The sequence below is a fragment of the Pseudorca crassidens genome, chromosome 2, assembly GCF_039906515.1.
Source record: "Pseudorca crassidens isolate mPseCra1 chromosome 2, mPseCra1.hap1, whole genome shotgun sequence".
Classification (NCBI taxonomy): domain Eukaryota; kingdom Metazoa; phylum Chordata; class Mammalia; order Artiodactyla; family Delphinidae; genus Pseudorca; species Pseudorca crassidens.
The window spans coordinates 13,242,080-13,259,526 of NC_090297.1; the positions used below are offsets into that span (position 1 = coordinate 13,242,080).

Genomic DNA, 17,447 nt, shown 5'->3' on the forward strand with positions numbered 1-17,447 from the left:
CTGACTCCAAAGGGAGCCTTCAGAGAGCCCAGCCTCTTGTCCTCTAATATCTGGGCTGGAGCGGCTGCAGGAAGCTGGGTGAGCTGGTGTGGCTCAGTGGTTAAGGGCAAAACAGACCTGACCTTGAATTCTGACTATATTCTGGGGCTAGTTGCTTAATGGTCACATGACTCAGTTTCCCTAAGTGGATTATGGGGGCTAATATCGTACCTAATTAAATGGTTCAAGAAATAAATAGCTAGTGTAAAAGAGCTAGCACACTGCTTGGCACGTGGTAAAGATTCTATTGTGATAAACTGATTGTATCAACAACCTCCATTTTTCAGTCTTTCTTGTACCTCTATCCTTTGCAATAAGACCCTGCAGTTGATCCCACTACTGGGCATATACCCAGAGAGAACCATAATTCAAAATGACACATGCACCCCAATGTTCATTGCAGCACTATTTACAATAGCCAGGACATGGAAGCAACCTAAATGCCCATTGACAGATGAATGGATAAAGAAGATGTGGTACATATATACAATGGAATATTACTCAGCCATAAAAAGGAGTGAAATTGGGTCATTTGTAGAGACGTGGTTGGACCTAGAGAGTGTCATACAGAGTGAAGGAAGTCAGAAAAAGAGAAAACCATATCGTATATTATTGCATATATGTGGAATCTAGAAAAATGGTGCAGATGAATCGGTTTGCAAGGCAGACACAGAGACACAGATGTAGAGAACAAATGTATGGACACTAAGGGGGGAAAGTTGGGGGTGGTGGTGGGATGAACTGGGAGATTGGGATTGACATGTATACACTAACATGTATAAAATAGATAACTAATAAGAACCTGCTGTATAAAAAAAAAATAAATAAAATTTTTAAAAAAATTAAAAAAAAAACTGAATATTTGTTCTTGAATGAACTTGTATGTGTAGCAACAAATCAGTTAAATTAGTCAAATGCATTATCTAATTCATTTTGGCAATTCTTACAATAAACTATTTTGCAGTCATTAGGATGATTTCTACCATTATGTATTGTCACAGAAAAGTGTTTATGATAAGGAAAGATAAGTAAATGTCTTATTTGCATAAATTAAAAAAAAAAAAAGACCCTGCAGTGTTCTCACTTAACAGGCAGAGTCTAATTCCCCAAACCTTGTGCCTAGTCTAGCCTTGTGATTGCTGTGGTCAGGTGGGAATGTGGCTGGAGTGACGCTGCACCGGTTCCAAGGCTGGGTCTTGTACATTTCCACTTGTTTGCCCTTGCACTTTTGCTTTGTCATGAGAACATGCCCGGGCTAGCCTGCTGGAGGATGGGAGACATATGGAGAAGAGCTGAGTTGCCCCAGTGGATCAACCAACAGCCAGCCAAACCCCAGACACAGGAGCCCAGCCTAAACCAGAGCTGCTCAGGTGACCCACAGACTCATGAGCTAAATGAATGCTTGTTTTAAGCCACTGAGTTTTTATGGTTGTTAAACAGCATTGCTATGGCCTAAATAACTGATGCAGATATCTGTATTATTGAACTTAGGATGTCAGAGGATGCAGCCCTGTGCACTATCTTGCTGTGTGGCCTTGGGGAAGTCACATCTGTCTCAAATGTCATTCCTATTTGCTAAATGGCAGTAGTAACACTCAGGGCTTTTGTGATGACAATTGTGGCTTAGCTGCTGGAGTTAGACTGGGGTTTGAACACTAGCTCTCTGAATGTCTGACCTGGAAGTATCACGTGAGCTGTCTGAGCCTCATGTTTTCCACTTGCTGGGTAACAAAACCATCTCAAAAGAACTGTTGTGAAGATTGGAACTTTTTATGTTGAAAGGTTGGCACATGTTAAGGACATGTTTCAGTTATCCATTCGCTGTGTAACAAAACACCCCCAAACTTAAGAGTCTTAAAACAGCAGTTGTTTACTGTTTCTCTTAACTCTATGAGTTGATGGGTTGGTTTTTCTGCTCCATCTGTTTTCAGTAGGGTGACTGGGGTAGGGGAGGCATATTCCTGGGAGGTGAGACTTTTCAGTGCTAAAACTGGAGAGTCCCAGGGAAAACTGAGATGGTCACTGTTGTTGTGTGGGTCACTCGTGCAGCTGCAGCTGGCGATGAGCTTGACTCGGCTGGGATGTTGAGGATGGCATCACTCTCGTGGTTGGTTGGCAGGTGGTGCTGGCTGCGGCCTGGGACGCAGGGGCATGGTGAGGGGTGGGGCCCCAGTGTACTGGTCTACCACCGGCTTTTTAGGTGGTTGGGTTGCTGCTGTGATTCTTATTGATATAATGAAAGGTCTGATTGATGATCTCCGAGGTCCCTCCCTCCCAGCTCCTGTGCTCTGTGATCCGGGAGGATGAATGACTTGCCCAGGGCCACCCAGGGAGGTGGGGGCAGAACCAGATAAATCATAAGCCTCACACAAGTGGCACTATTGATAAAACAATCAGTAACTGAGAAATGACAGAAACATAAAACATTATACATCTGAGCATTGGCAAGAGTTTTAAGTGTGGCAGGACCATCACAGGGTCAGGCTGCTCTGTGCCTGCATTATTGCAGACAGTGAAGTGCTGGGAAAAAAGAGTCAGAGGGGTCTGGGGCAGTGCAGGTGATGGTCACATAGACCCTATAGCCCCCATCCCATGACTGTGCAGGGGCCCTGCTGGAGGGGCTGTGTTTTCAAACCAAGGCTGAGTGTTTTCAAACTGAGGCTCAGAGAGGTCAAGTCACTTGCCCAAGGCCACACAGATAGGACAGAGCAGAGCTGGGATTGGAGCCAGCACTGTCTGCTTGCAAAGCCTGGGGTGCAATTTTCAGCCAAGCTGTCTCCAGACTTCCTACTGTAGGAGCTTTTCTCCAGGAAGCTGGGTCAGGATAGACAGTTGGTGGTCAGACGGGCAGCAGCCTCCTGCCCCCTCTCTGGGTGAAAGGGAAGGCCAGACTGAAATGAGATAAGATCACTAGGGATCATACCCAGTGGGTCTGCAGGTCAGGAAATCTCATTTTCTCCAATTCTTGACCCCCAAAGCCTTCTGACAGGCAGCCTGGTACGTGGTTAAGGTCAGACTTTGAGGTGAGTCGGAGTTGGAGGTTGAGCCGAGTCCCTTAACAGCTGTGGGACTTCAGGCAAGGTCCCTACCATCTCTGGGCCTCAGTTTCCCCAGGGAGGTATAAGGATGAAATGAGAGGATGCCCTGAGACCGCTGCCCGGCTCCCATAAACCTCCGTAACGCTCAGTGGTATCCTGAACTGAAATCCCATCATCCTACCTGGCAATGGCAGAAGGGACAGGATGACAGACGACCTCTCTAGGCAACTTTCAGACAGGATTCTCCCTGCCAGGCCCAGTGAAGGAGGTGCAGATACGTCCACCTCCCCCACGCCTCTAACCCCAGGCACCAGCGGACGATCAGAAAGGAAACACGAGCAAAATGGATCGGTCGGCTGGCAGCGCCAGCTGTTGATTTATTCCTGGGAAGGGTCCCATGTCCCCCGGAACAGTGACCTCTATTAATGTTGACATGTTTGAAAGCTACCAATTGGGATGCAGCTCGCCTCTCCTGTCCCTTTAAAGAACCTGCTGTTAAGTTTCAAAGACCCTGGCGGGGTGTGAGGAGTGTCTGGGAGTGCAATTCCTTCAGGAGGAATATTCCGTCAAACGCCCGCGTGATAAGTGGGGGCCCGAGTCACGGCAGATGCTCACCTAGGATGAGCTTCCCAGTGCGGGAGACTTCACTCGCAGGGATAAAAGGAGATTCATTCCAAACAGAATGCCTGAACAAGCAGCCGGTGCCTGTGTGCATTTCTGCTGCCCTGTCCTCTGCTGCAGCCCCAGCTCCCCGGGCCCGGCCAGAGCCATTCTGTGCTGGAGGAGGGCCAGCTCCTCGCCAGGAAGCCATGCAGACATCCAACCCCACAGATACAGGAAGGGGCTTCTGTGTGCTCAGGGCGTGCTGCGTGCTTTGCATAAGCTGTCTCTTGGTGTGCCCACCATTCTTGGCCAGGTGGGAGTTATTAGCCCCATCTTGCAGAAGAATGTGAAGCCCAGAGAGTTTGGGGCCCTTGCCTAAGGTCACACAGCCCAAGAGCCAGAAGCCAGGACTTTGACTCCAAAATGGTTCTTTTTGCACTGTTTAGCCCTGGATGAACCCTTGAAGGCAAGCATTACCAACCGCGGCATTTTATAGCATGGAAACGGAGGCCCAGAGAGGGGTCGTGGCTGACCCAAGGTCACAGAGCCAATTTAGCAGAGAGGGATTTCCTAGTGATAAAAGGAAGTGTAGCCCCTGGCCCACAGTCGGCACTTACTAGATTGAAGTCAGTTTCCTTCTTTCTCCTTTTTTCCACCAAGGTCAAGGGAAAGGCCAGGGTGGGGGAGTTACAGTGATGAGAACTGAAAACTCAGCAAGGTGGAGTGAGTGCCCCTGGGTCACACAGCCAAGCCAGGCTGGGTAGGAAGCGGGTTGTGCTGAGTCAATTTTATACACACGATTCCCTTCAATTCCAACCTCAGGCCTGTGGACGGAGAGTCAGCTCTAGGGGGGCAGCCCTGGGGGTCAAGGGTGGCATTCTGCTCTGTGGGTTCCAGCAGAGCTCATGTAGCTTCCAGATGGCTGGCTCCACAGAGAATCCTGGGCTGCTCAGAGCCTTCCTGGAGCCCAGGATGGCAGCCTTCCCCTCCACCTCACCTGCTCCCCGACCTGTGCCCCACTCCCGAGAGAAGGTCTAGAACTGACTCCTTAAATGTTTTCATCCTTCCTTATTACTCACAGGATAACACCTGGACCCCTTTCCCTTGCCTGCTGCAGGATGGCTGCTGGTCCCTGCACACACACGCGGCGCTCTCCTGCCTCTGGCCCTTTTTCATGCTGTTCCCCTGACTAGAACGCTTTTCCCTCTCTCCCTGCCTAACGTCCACCGCTAGGGCTCAGCAGAGGTGTTGCTTCCTTCCTGGCTATTAGCCCGGGCGTGTGCCCCTCCTCTGGGCTCCTGCAGCCCTCGGGCTCTCAGAGTCCTCATCAGCTCAGCAGTGATTCCCTATTGCAGGTCTGTATCCCAGACTGGACTGTGAGCCCCTTGAGGGCAGGGCTACGTCACTCACCTCCCCGGCTCCAGGGCCCGGCACAGCTGGGGCTTTACAAGAACTACTGTAACTGGATTGAGTTTGTGAGCTGCCATCCATCTCCCCAAACTGCAGCTGTCCCTAGGATGTGGGCACAGCTCAGAGTGTGTGTGCATGTGCGTGTGCGTGTGCGTGTGCGGGTGTAAGGGCTTTGGATCCCAGCTGCTCTTTGGGGAAAGGCCCGGGAGTCATGGTTCGGGTCTGAGGGTCCAATGGGTTCCTCTCCTGAGCCCGACTGCAGGGAGAAGCCTGAGGGGCCCGGCTGGGGCAGGGCCTGGTCCCCACAGACTCCATTCATCACAGCTCCAAGCTCCCCATCAATCCCGCTCTTGACGTACCCAAGGATTGATATTCTTCCTCGGCCTGGCCGAGGGCTGGATCGATTCCTGTCTTAAATGCACCAGCCTCCTTCAGAGCCGTCAAATGAGCATTTTGTGGAGGTGGTTATTTAGAAACAGCCCTTTCATTCTGTTCTTGACTCAGAAATACTGCAGGCTTGTGTTCATTGACCCTGGGCACGGGGCAGGGCTGTGTCTCCTGCTCGGTATGGATCATCTCATTTAATCTCGCGATAACCATTTGAGACGGGTTATTTTGATCCCCATTCGTGTGAAGACATGGAGGCTCAGGCTGGTGGGGTAGTTCGCCTGGGGGCAGCAGAGCTGGGACTGGAACGGCGTTTATCTGATGCTGGTTCATACACATAACGGGGACTTAACCCAGGTGGGGTGAAACCCCACCTGGCAGCCCCCCGCCAAGCCCAGGGCCCACGGGATGTCCCTGAGATACCCTGCTGCTCGTTGCATCCGGGCTGCCTCAGCCCCAGGCCCCAGTCCCGGGGGTGGCTCCCTCCCTCCCATCCCTCCCACGGTCTCCAACCCGCCTGATTGCAATTAAGGAAGGAACCACTGAACAGGGCTCGACTGGTGAATTAATAACCTCAACCCCCAGCCAGTTCTGTGGCCGCCACACACCTCTGGTCTGGGGCGGGGGAGGCCTCCCTTACCTGGCAGCAGGCAGTGTTCAGATTTTCCTTCCTAGGCAAGAGGGCACAATTATCTCGCCTGCTGCCTGCTTCTTGTCCCTGCCCCCAGCTGTGGCTGCTGTGCCCGACCACTGCCTGGGATTTCCCCCAAGCCTGGTGCTTCTCTGCAGAAATGTCCCCCGAGTGGCTGGTTTGAAATCTCAGGGCTGGATTGGCTCCAGGGACTATTGGGTGCGTTCCCCGGTCACCGTGCAGGGGGTGGCTGCGTTCCCCTGGAAGGGCTGGCTCTCGGTCCAGCTTTGTCGGGGTGGAGGTTGTGAGTCTTTGCAAGGGTCACTGCCAGCCTGTGAGCTCCCGCCTGCAAAGATGGGGACCTGCACTGGGCCTGGCCCTGGACATAATTAGCACAGGACAGAAAGGAGCTGCCCAGGATCCTCTTTGGCTGCTGGTTAATTGTCCTCCCAACCGTGATGGTGGAGAAGGAGGGTCTCATTAGCCAATGGGACCCCCGAGGGCTCTTGTCTTGCAGGTTGCAGAGAAGTGAGGCTGATGCTGCCCGAGAAGAAGTTTCTGCCTCTGCTCAGCTGACTTTGGCTGGTTTATTTGCCGCAGGGGGAGACCCTTGTCATCGTGAAGGGAATCAGGTGATGCAGGAGGGAGAGAAACAGCTAAACTGTGTAACGTGGGCCCAAACCTCAAATGTTCTTTTAGGCGGCTCAATGCACGGACCTTGTGGAACCCTGGCTCTGCCACTAGAAAGCCAGTGTCTTCAGACGAAGGAATTTGACTGTGCTGAGCCCACTTCCTCTCTGTGAACTGTGAACTACAGCAGCAGTACGTACCTCATGAAGCCGTGGTGGGGGGACGACACAAATGAATCCGTCTGTGTAACTGCCTACAACAGGGCCTGGCCCAAAGTCAGGGCTGTGAAATTGTTCGTGGTTACTGTTTTACTTTATCTTCATGCGGGAATCCTCCGAGAGGTCATCAGGAAACTGAGGATCAGAGAAGGGGAGTCATTTGTCCAGAGTCACACAGCTGTAAAGAGAGAGCTGGAATTTAAAACTCAAAATCCTACCACCCCATAGGGTACTGTCCTGTTTTAGAGGGCAGGGCCTAGGGCTCTGGCTCTCCCCTTTGTCCCTGATTCATCACGTGACCTTGGGCAACTCACGTCCCCTTTTTGAGCCTCAGTTGTTCCATCTTTAAGATGGTCATATTACTTTTGTTGAATGAAGGCCGACAGCTGGACTAGATGGACTGGAAGTTTGGAGGGGGCCTCAGAAACAATCCAGGCTCATTCTACCCTTTTAAAGATGCGGTCACTGAAGCCCAGAGAAGAAGAGAGAGTTTCCAGGATCACACAGCATTTGGGATGGAGCCAGGGCCAGAAGTTTCCAACCTCTACGGCCAGCACCCAAGAGGTGGCCTCAGGGGGGCCCTCCCTCCTGCTGGGACATCTGGGTTCTCCCCAGTCAGCAAGTGTATAACCCATCTCCTGGCTGCAGGCTTCCTGCTTCTTGCCTCTCCCTCATCTGCCTCTTCTGATGGGTCCAGCCAGGTAGAAACTGTGCCCTTTGGGGCTGCCGTTCCAGTGTCTGAGGCTTCACCTTCCCTGTTCCCACCCAGAGCTGGACTGGACACGCCCTGGAGAAACTAACCTTCTGACTGGACCGTTGTTAAGATGGGACTGAGTTAAGATGGGACTGAGACTCCAGGAGGAGTCTTGCAGTTTCACCAGGCAGCCATTCAACCCTCCTCTGCCCCATTAGGAGCCCTTCAACAACTTGGGGAGCAAAGAAGGAAGCATTTTTTGGAACCTCCAGAACCCCCATTGCCCTCTCCCCCAAGGCTCCGGGGTTGGAGGAAAGACCTGTGAAAGAGGCCCCACTTGGCAAATGGTGTGGGAAAGGCTTCCCACAGGACACAGAGAAAAGTAGCCTGGAAATAAATGATGCGCTGCCAGACCTCCTATTGAAGGAGGATTGGAATCCCATCTCGGGAGATTAATGTTCCCATCTTGCTGGTCTCCAACTGTTGTTATTGGATTGTTGATACCCCAGAAAGTTGATGCCCCAGAAACACTGATATTTAAGGATCACTGGAACCACAGTCTCTGGCATTGTGATTGCAGGAGTGTTAATCACCCAAGAATGCTGTTTTTCAAGAAGTCTCGGGCTCCCATCCCAGGAAATTGATCCCCCAGAATATTTATTCCCTGTGTGTTGGTACCCCAGAAACAATCCTTTCTCATCCCCAGGCCCTCGGCAACCTGGCTTTCCCGGGAGCTCATTCCAGGCCTGATGGAGACCCTGTGAGGGATTTTCTCCTTGGAGGGATTTTGGAGAAATATTAGAGCCTGGCTCTCTCACTTGAACTGCATCACGATCACCTGGAGGGCTCCTCAAAACACACACTGCCTGGGCCCACCTCCAGAGCTGCAGGTTCAGCAGGTCTGGGGCGCAAGAATTTACATTTCTAACAAGTTCCCAGGTGAAACTGTTGTTGCTATTCCCGGGACCACACTGTGAAAACTTCTGTTCTGGAACTTAGATGCTAAGTTCTTTAGCTCTAGCTTCATTTTATTTTATTTATTTAAAAATTTTTTCTTTATTTTTTTATTGAAGTATAGCTTCTTTTAGCCTTCAAAGTACTTTAATTTTTTTAACTGTTTTTTTACTTTAATTTTTTTAATTGAAGTATAGTTGATTTACAATGTTGTGTTAATTTCTGCTGTACAGAAAAGTGATTCAGTTATACATATATATATATTCTTCTTTATATTCTTTTTTTTTCGGTACACAGGCCTCTCACTGTTGTGGCCTCTCCCGTTGCGGAGCACAGGCTCCGGACGCGCAGGCTCAGCGGGCATGGCTCACGGGCCCAGCCGCTCCACAGCATGTGGGATCTTCCCAGACCAGGGCACGAACCCGTGTCCCCTGCATCGGCAGGCGGAGTCTCAACCACTGCGCCACCAGGGAAGCCCCTTTTTTATATTCTTTTCCATTATGGTTTATCATAAGATATTGAATATTGTTCCCTGTGCTATACAGTAGGATCTTGTTGTTTATCCATCCTATATACAATAGTTTGTATCTGCTAATCCCAACCTCCCACTTCATCTGTCCCCCATGGCAACCACAAGTCTGTTCTCTATGTCTATCAGTCTGTTTCTGTTTCATAGATAGGTTCATTTGTGTCATATTTTAGATTCCACATATAAGTGATAGCATATGGTATTTGTCTTTCTATTTCTGACTTACATCACTTAGTGCAATAACCTCTAGTTGCATCCATGTTGCTGCAAATGGCATTATTTCGTTCATTTTCACGCTGAGTAGTATTCCATTGTATATATGTGTGTATGTATATATATATATATATATATATATATATATATATATATATACCACACCTTCTTTATCCATTCATCTGCCGACATACATTTAGGTTGTTTCCATGTCTTAGCTATTGTGAATAGCACTGCTGTGAACACAGGGCTGCATACGTATCTTTTTGAATTCTTGTTTTGTCTGCATGTATGTCAGGCTGCATTTTAGAATCAATCAACTGTGGAGTTTTTTTTCAAAGACTTATTTATGTATTTTAATGATTTTTGGCTGTGTTGGGTCTTAGTTGTGGCATGCGGGATCTTTGTTGAGGCATGCAGGATCTTTCACTGTGACGCACGGGCTCTTCGTTGCGGCGCGTGGGCTTCTCTATAGTTGTGGTGTGCAGGTTTTCTCTTCTCTAGTTGTGGTGTGCAGGCTCCAGGGCGCATGGGCTCTGCAGCTGTGGCGTGTGGGTTCCAGAGCGTGTGGGCTCGTAGTTTGTGGCATACAGGCTCTCCAGTTGAGGCGTTCAAGCTCAGTAGTTGTGGCGTGCGGGCTTAGTTGCCCCGTGAAATGCAAGATCCTAGTTCCCTGACCAGGGATCGAACCTGCATCCCCTGCATTGGAAGCTGGACTATTTAACCACTGGACCACCAAGGAAGTCCCTCATCTGTGGAGATTTTAAACTGCTACGCACCCTGAGAAATTGATTTAATTGATCTGGGATGGAGCTGGTAATTGAAAAATTTCTCTAGGTGATTCCAGTGTGTGGTCAAGAGCTAAGAACCACCGAGCTCAGCCAAGCTTGGGATGGGGTAAGAAGCAGCTGTGTCCTGTTAGAGCTTCTGAGATGTGAGGGCGAAAGACACACCTTGGGGCTTTGGGGCAGAACCTTGGGTTTAGCTCCCAGCAGGTGCACCCCCAGACTCAGGGCCCAGGCAGCCCAGGACCCTCCTCTTGGAGCTACTGAGATGGCTTCTCCTGCATCTGGTACTGTGAGGGGCGTCTGTTCATTCATTCACCCGTATTCAGTAGACACGTATTTGGCACTTACTACGAGCACTGTTTTGGATCCTGGGGTATACGTTCTGTGAGTGAAACAGAGAGACATCCCTGCTTTCATGAAGCTCAAGTTCGAGTTTATAGTGCGGATGATGCCAAGTGTGGTCCAGAGGTGTACTGGCATCTGAACATCTCTTTGTTCATACTCACGGCTGGCAAAGTGATGGAGCCTGGAGGCTGGGGCAGGCAGTGTGGTCAGAGTTGGGTACAGGGGCAGTAGGGGAGGCTCCCAGCACACCCTCTAGGTAAAGACTCTAAAACCTGGCCAAGAAGGGAGTCAAACTTTTTCCTGGGTTCCATCTCCTGCTTGGCAGACCTCGATTCAGCTTCTAGGTGACGGGCATCTCAGCATCATCCAGTCCACCCCTCTGCCTCCAGAAAAGATGATAGCAGGTCTTCCCCCGGGGTCTGTCTTGAGGTGGTGGGTCTGGGGGCTGCTTTTGTCTCATGTCTCCACCCCATTCTCTTCCTTCTTTGGTTTTGCCCCCCTTTTTTAATTCACTCTCTGTCTCAATCTTCTGTTTTTGCCCCCTTCTTTCTGCTTCTCTCTCTCCATTTTTCCTTTGCTTGTCTCCAACCCTCCAGGCACACTCGGACCCCTGACACCTTGGGACATCTGGAAGCGTCTCTCGTGATTGGATCTCTCTTCTCTGGCTATATCCTTTCCCTCTTGATGAACATATTCCAAGCCTGATGCTCCGAGACCCCTTGGGCAGCTTGACTTGCTTCCCTTCCTCTGCCAATGGATGCAAATTTCCCCCCCTGGCCAGTGCATGCAGAGCAGCGTGTAGCATCCTGCCTTTCCCCCTCCCCACAGGCCTGGAGTGGGTAGGGGCTACTTAGGGGTCAGAGTCCCCATTGAGCATGTTCCAATCTTGGTTGGGTTAGGAAGCCCAGTCCTCAAGACTAGTTAGGGCAGTGACTCTGGTTCATTCTCTGATACATGAATTTAATGAACATTTGTGGGCTGCCTATGGTGTTGCAGGCACTGAGGCAGAGAGGCAGAGAGAGAAATAAATCATAATCCTCACCCTAAGGAGTCAAGTGAATGATGTTGAAAGTGCCCTTCATCGACGTTTCTATTCTCTCGTCGTTCATTTATTCATCCATTTATCCATTCACTCCTTCAATAAAGAGTGACCGCCTTCTATGTCACAGACACATGGGGATATACGAATAAACCTGAGACAGTCCCTGCCCTCACAGTCAACCCCTAGCGGGGAAGACAGACAAGGCTCCGCGCTCTCATCAGATTCCAGGTCTGGGCAGCCAGACCTCCTCTTCAGCCTGTCTGGTGGTGGGCGGGGCGGGCTGGGCTGGGACAGTTACCACAGACCTGGCTCAGGAACAGGCGAGAGCTGCCCCAGCTCGGAGGGGGTCTGTGGTCCTGACACGCTACTAAGTCTCCCTGAGCTGGGTTAGGGGCTGTAGCCCAGGGCCCACTGTTAAGTGTACCTTTTAACACCCTGATGGTGTCAGGCGTGAGAATGCAAACTGTCTGCCACGGGGAAGGGGAGGTAATCCATTTCCCAGCTAGGAAATTATTGAATATTTAGGACCCAGAGGAGATCGTTTAGAGGGGGAAATGAATTTCTCTGGCTTCCTTTGGTTGAGATAAATCAGCCCAGATGCTCTCATACTTTCATTTACCCCTGAGGAGCGGGTCTGGATGGGTGTTTATGCAACGCTAAAGTAATCGTTCTTCCAGAAGTGGTAACATTACTTCCAAAGCCATCAGCTCCCACCTACTGCCAGTGTGGTGGACCCCATCGGTCAACCCTGCCTGTGTACCTCCCCAGAGCCCGGAGGCCAGCAGGGGGAGGGGTGGGGTAGCGCCATCTTCCCTCCTGATGATTGAGATCTTGCTGTCTTGATGGGATATTGAGCGAGATCCAAGCCTCAGCCAGTGACAATGGGGTCACCCAACAAAGTGCCTGGGGTTGGGCCAGGGGTCTGAGCCATGAGGCAGGAGGATTAGGGGGTGCCAGATTTAAGTTAGACTTAAGGAGGGACTTCCCCTGTCAGAAGGTGGTCGTGGTATTGCTCTCCCTAGGTGATTGGTCAGAGCAGAGAAGACCCTTATCTATGGGGGATGGAGGCAGGGGATGGACTGAGTGACCTCTGAATCCCGAATGACCCAGGATTCTGTAATGCCCAGATTACCAACCTATAAGTGTCGGTAATCTTGCCTTGGCACTGGGCAAGGACTAATTTTTTCTTCACAAAACTATGTTCTTCTAGATCAGGGCTTGGCCAACTTTTTCTCTGAGGGCCAAATAGTAAATATTTTTGTTTTGGCAGGCCGCACAATTTCTGTAACAACTACTCAACTCTGTAGTTGTAGGGCTAAAGGGGCTGTAGACAACATATAAGTGAATAGGTGTGGCTGTGTTCCAATAAAACTTTATTTGTAAAAACAGGTGGCGAGCTGGATTTGGCTCCCTACCATAGTTTACTGACCCCAGTTCTAGACCTTTGATTGTCAAACTGAGACTGAACCAGGGGTTTCTGGCTTTTGTGTTTTTGAAACTGCTCTATTTCATTTTCCTGATTAGAAAGGTAGTGTTTGCTTATAGTGAAAAATTAAAATACTATTGGTATTGGTAACCCTCCCCCTTCTCAAAGACATCCGCTGTTCACAGTTTAATGTCGGCATATATTTTTTGTCCTAACACTGTATTCTTTTTAAAGGTCATCTTGTACTGACCATATTTACTGAGGCTGTTATATTTTGAGTCCCAAGTTGGCTAGGGTTGAAAAGAAAATGGGAAATGGCGGCAGGGAAATGGAGCCCAGGGTGATGGGAGATGAACCAGGTCATCTCTCTCCTGGGAATGTTTCTTCTCTTTTCTGGGAACGTTCCCTCCCAGGGAACTGCGTGGTGCCTTTGGGATGTCTACTGTGTACCAAGCTGACACAGGAAGGGTGAGTGGGTGAGGAGATGCGGGGAGGGAGCCGGGGCAGCTCCTCCTGGCCAGTGGGAGTCAGAAGTCCCTAGGGAGAACTTGCTGAACCCAGCAGTGGGGCAGGGACCCCTGATGGGGGCGTTCTTGGCGGTGGGAAGAGGAGTCCTGAGCCACACAGGATTCTGGCTGGCCTAAGGGGCTCTCCCAGCTTGGGGCACTGGGACATGGGCTGACCTGCCCACTTCTGGAGGAGGAAAGCCCTTTCCAAAAAAGCCCAGGGATACAAGGGAAAGGTGTTTTTTATCCTCCCCACCCCCTGCCTTGAGCAAAAATACATTAAAATAATGGAAAAAAGAGGGTACAAAGAGGGAGAGAGAAATTCAGTCTTGGAAAAGGGCCCCCACTGTCCCCCCAGGACTCCCATGCTCCCTGGGAGTGGCATGAGGAGCCTGACTCCGCTTGTGGGTCCTAATGCCATCTGTGCCCTGAAACAGGAGCTAAAATCCCCAGGCATCAGCTTTTCTTCAGCCTCGATTCCATGGAGGAGAAAACGTCTTTTCCCAACAGGGACAGGATGGAGAAGAAAGGGGGAGAAGAGAATGACCGGTTTTCTTGAGAGAGCGGATGGCCCAGTTTTCTACACCATCACGTTACACCACAAATTAATTTCAGGTCGGCTAAATCCAATTTGGCTCCTGAGCTAAGAAAAAAAAGGAGTTATAATTAAAAAACAATAACAACAATGGAACAGGAGTTCAGCGATCACAGTTGATTTTGCTCAGAAGTTGATGATGGGAAACTAGTGCAGCTCTGCATCGTTCTGGAAGCTGTACCAGGAGGGGAGCAGGGTGGGTGGGCCCTGTCTCCCAAAGTGTTTGTGGTTCCAAGAGAGACCCTGAGGCTGGGCGGTTCCCCCATCCCCCCCCATGCAGATCTTGTGTCCCTCGCGACCGCACTGACCTTTGTCCCTCTGTCTTCTTCTGCAATGCCAGATCTCCAGTCAGCTTTCTGCAGCCTTGTCCTGTGCTGCTCTATGGCCCACTGCAGTCCTCCACCCCTGATCCCCTCTCCTGCAGCAAGGCTCCTCACCTGCCCTGTCGCATCCTCTGATCACGCAGACTCAGCAGTGTGGAGCTGGAAGGGCCTTGAATAACATGGGCTCCAGCCCCAGAGGAGAGCTGATGATCACAGCTGGTGGTTACTTCACACCTACTAGGTGCCCACATCTCCTTCTTCTCCTCATGACACTGCAAAGTACGTACTGTTATGGCCCCATTTTTATAGATGGAGAAACTGAGGCTTGGAGAAGTGAAGTGCCTTGTCCAAGTATAACAGCCAGCAAGGGGTTAAGTTGGATAAGACTGTGCTAAACAATGTGCTGTGTAACTGTTGGGAATACAAAAACAGGCAAGGCAAAGCCCCTGATTTCAAGGCATTCACAAGCAGGGCAAGCCTTGAACTAGGCTGACCAGCTGGGTGGATGGATGGATGGATGGATGGATGGTTGGATGGTTGGATGCGTGGATGAGTAGATAAATGGACAAATGAATGAGTGCATCCACTCATTGATGGGTGGATGAATGGATGGGTAGATGGATAGACAGATAGATGGACAGAAAGCCAAATTTGGAGACAGAGAGAAAAGCAGGCAATGAAGACAGGCTGCACAGCAGCTCCCTTTGTCCTTGATTTGATGGGTGACCAGTGAGCAGGTCTCACTGGCCCTGACATTAGCCTGCTGTGTGACCTCAGTGATCCATGAACCTCTCTGAGGATAGTGGTACCATTTGTGAAATAAGGGCTTGGTTGCCACAGTCTCCAAATTCCCACTGGGCTCCTAATGTTCTTTGATGATCTAATTTTCTCTCAACCCCAGAGTTGTAAGATCTACACTCGTACTGGAAAGCAGAGGTAGTTGTGTGGGTGGTGGAGGTGGATGAAATTTAAATTCTGACTTGCTGAAATTCTTGAAAAGCAGCAGTTATAAGCTGGCAGCTGAGACCCAGGTATCCTTTGTTCATGTCCATAAATACTGGGTTTTTTTCTTAATTAACAGCCAGCATTTAACAGTCAGGCAATTTTTCAATTTCCCTTGGAAAACTGAAAGCTTGGGCAACGTGGGCTCCTACTCCTAGTGTAGCAGTACAGAGCCAAGCTTTGCACCCAGCCAGGAGTTCAAATCCCAGTGCTGAACTTTTTTAGCTGTGAGTCTTCGGGGGAAGTTACTTAAACTCTGTGCCTCAGTTTCCTTATTTGTAAAATGGGAACGGTGATAGTACCTTTCTTATAGGGTCATTGTAAGGATTAAATATTAATGCATGTAGAGATTTAGAATAGCGCCTGGAACTCAGTGAGGGCTGTGTAAATGTTGCCTTTTCTTACTGTTATTTTTTTCCCCGTGGATATTAACCTACTTAGGACTGCCACAACCAAGTACCACAGACTGGGTGGCTTAAACAATCTATTTTCTCACAGTTCTGGAGGCTGGAAGTCCAAGATCAGGGTGCTGGCAGGGTTGGTTTCTCCTGAGGCCTCTTTTCCTGGTGCACAGACGGCCGCCTTCTTGCTGTGTCCTCACATGGCCTTTCCTCTGTACACGTGCATACCTGCTGTCTCTCCTTCTTCTTAAAGCACACCAGTCCAATAGGATTAGGGCCCACACTTAGACTTCATTTAATCTTTTTTTTTTTTTTTTTTTTTTTGCGGTACGCGGGCCTCTCACTGTTGTGGCCCCTCCCGTTGCGGAGCACAGGCTCCGGACGCGCAGGCTCAGCGGCCATGGCTCACGGGCCCAGCCGCTCCGCGGCATGTGGGATCCTCCCGGACCGGGACACGAACCCGCATCCCCTGCATCGGCAGGCGGACTCTCCACCACTGCGCCAACAGGGAAGCCCTGACTTCATTTAATCTTAATTACCTCCTTAAAGGCCTTTTTTTCCAAATGTAGTTACACTGGGGGTTAGTGCTTCAACTCAGGGGACATAATTCAGTCCAAACTATCATGATGTAGCATCAGTCCAAGGTGAACAGCAGCTGCTCCCTCAGGACAGGGCTTTGTTTTTTCTGTTCATAACAGTCCCAGTTAGGGTGACTACCCTTCATGGTTTGCCTGGGACAGAGGGGGTTCCTGGGACGCCAGTCTTTCATTTTTAAAACGAGGCAACCCAGGATGAGCTGGGCACTCAAGTCTTAATCGCAGCCCACTTCCTTCATTTATTTTACCTGCCCAGCCTCTGAGTTTTGACCTTGCTTTGGAGTGACACCTGGCCCTAGGAAGGCTGGTGGGAGTTTGGGAAAGATGAGCTCCCTGGGCTGCAAGGCACCAGGTGAGTTTCTTGGCCAAGGCAGGGAGAGAATGTAGCACCAGGGACTCTGTGGGAGCCTGGGCTGCCGAGGGTTAAACCTACATCAGGAAAGGACATCCAGCAAACACCAAGGGAAGGAACCAGCAAAAGCATTATCATGATTAATGTTATTTCAAAGACTTAATTTTCCCCCTCTTTCAGAAATGTTGTGCTGAGTGCTATTTCTTGTTTCTGAATGTCCTTCCCCCTGGAGTAATTTGGAGCAAGGTCACTGTTTACCAGGAGGGCCTCCTCGCCTCTGATCTACCTGCTGAGGCCCCTGCCAGGAGGAGGGGCTGTGAGCCAGCAGGAGGCAGACTGATGGAGGAGGTGCAGGGACCAGTCCTGATGCTTTCAGGGCTGGGTCCTCCCTGGCTGTAACCTCACCTCGCCCAGCGACAGACAGAGTCTCCAATCCAAAGGGGCAGGAGTCGGAGAGGTCTGGGGTGAGGATCAAGAACTTTATTCCGGCTCTACCCCTTGTTGGCTGGGAAATTTTCCACGTCTCAGTTTTCTTACCTGCAAAGTGGGGTCAAGAATGGTACATCCCCTTCTGGATGGTTGTATTAGCTTTGGATTCTGAGAAGTCTGAGCACTTCTCAAGCTCAACTGTGCACACCGATCTCCTGGAGTGGGCAAGTGAGACAGGACTCCGAATTTCTAACAAGTGTTCAGGGGGTGCCCATGCTGCTGGCCCATGGACCACA

At 50.2% G+C, this 17,447-nt stretch overlaps 1 protein-coding gene across 2 annotated transcripts in view; it reads left to right on the forward strand.

The window, feature by feature from the left end:
- The first annotated feature begins 1,254 nt into the window (after positions 1-1,254).
- The window catches only part of ACTL8 (actin like 8), a 106,010-nt gene continuing 89,817 nt past the window's right edge, over positions 1,255-17,447 (forward strand). For both annotated transcript variants that reach the window (XM_067711640.1, XM_067711631.1), the window contains exon 1: positions 1,255-1,409. The gene's annotated coding sequence lies outside the window, so the exon portion shown is untranslated. The remainder of the gene's footprint in view (positions 1,410-17,447) is intronic.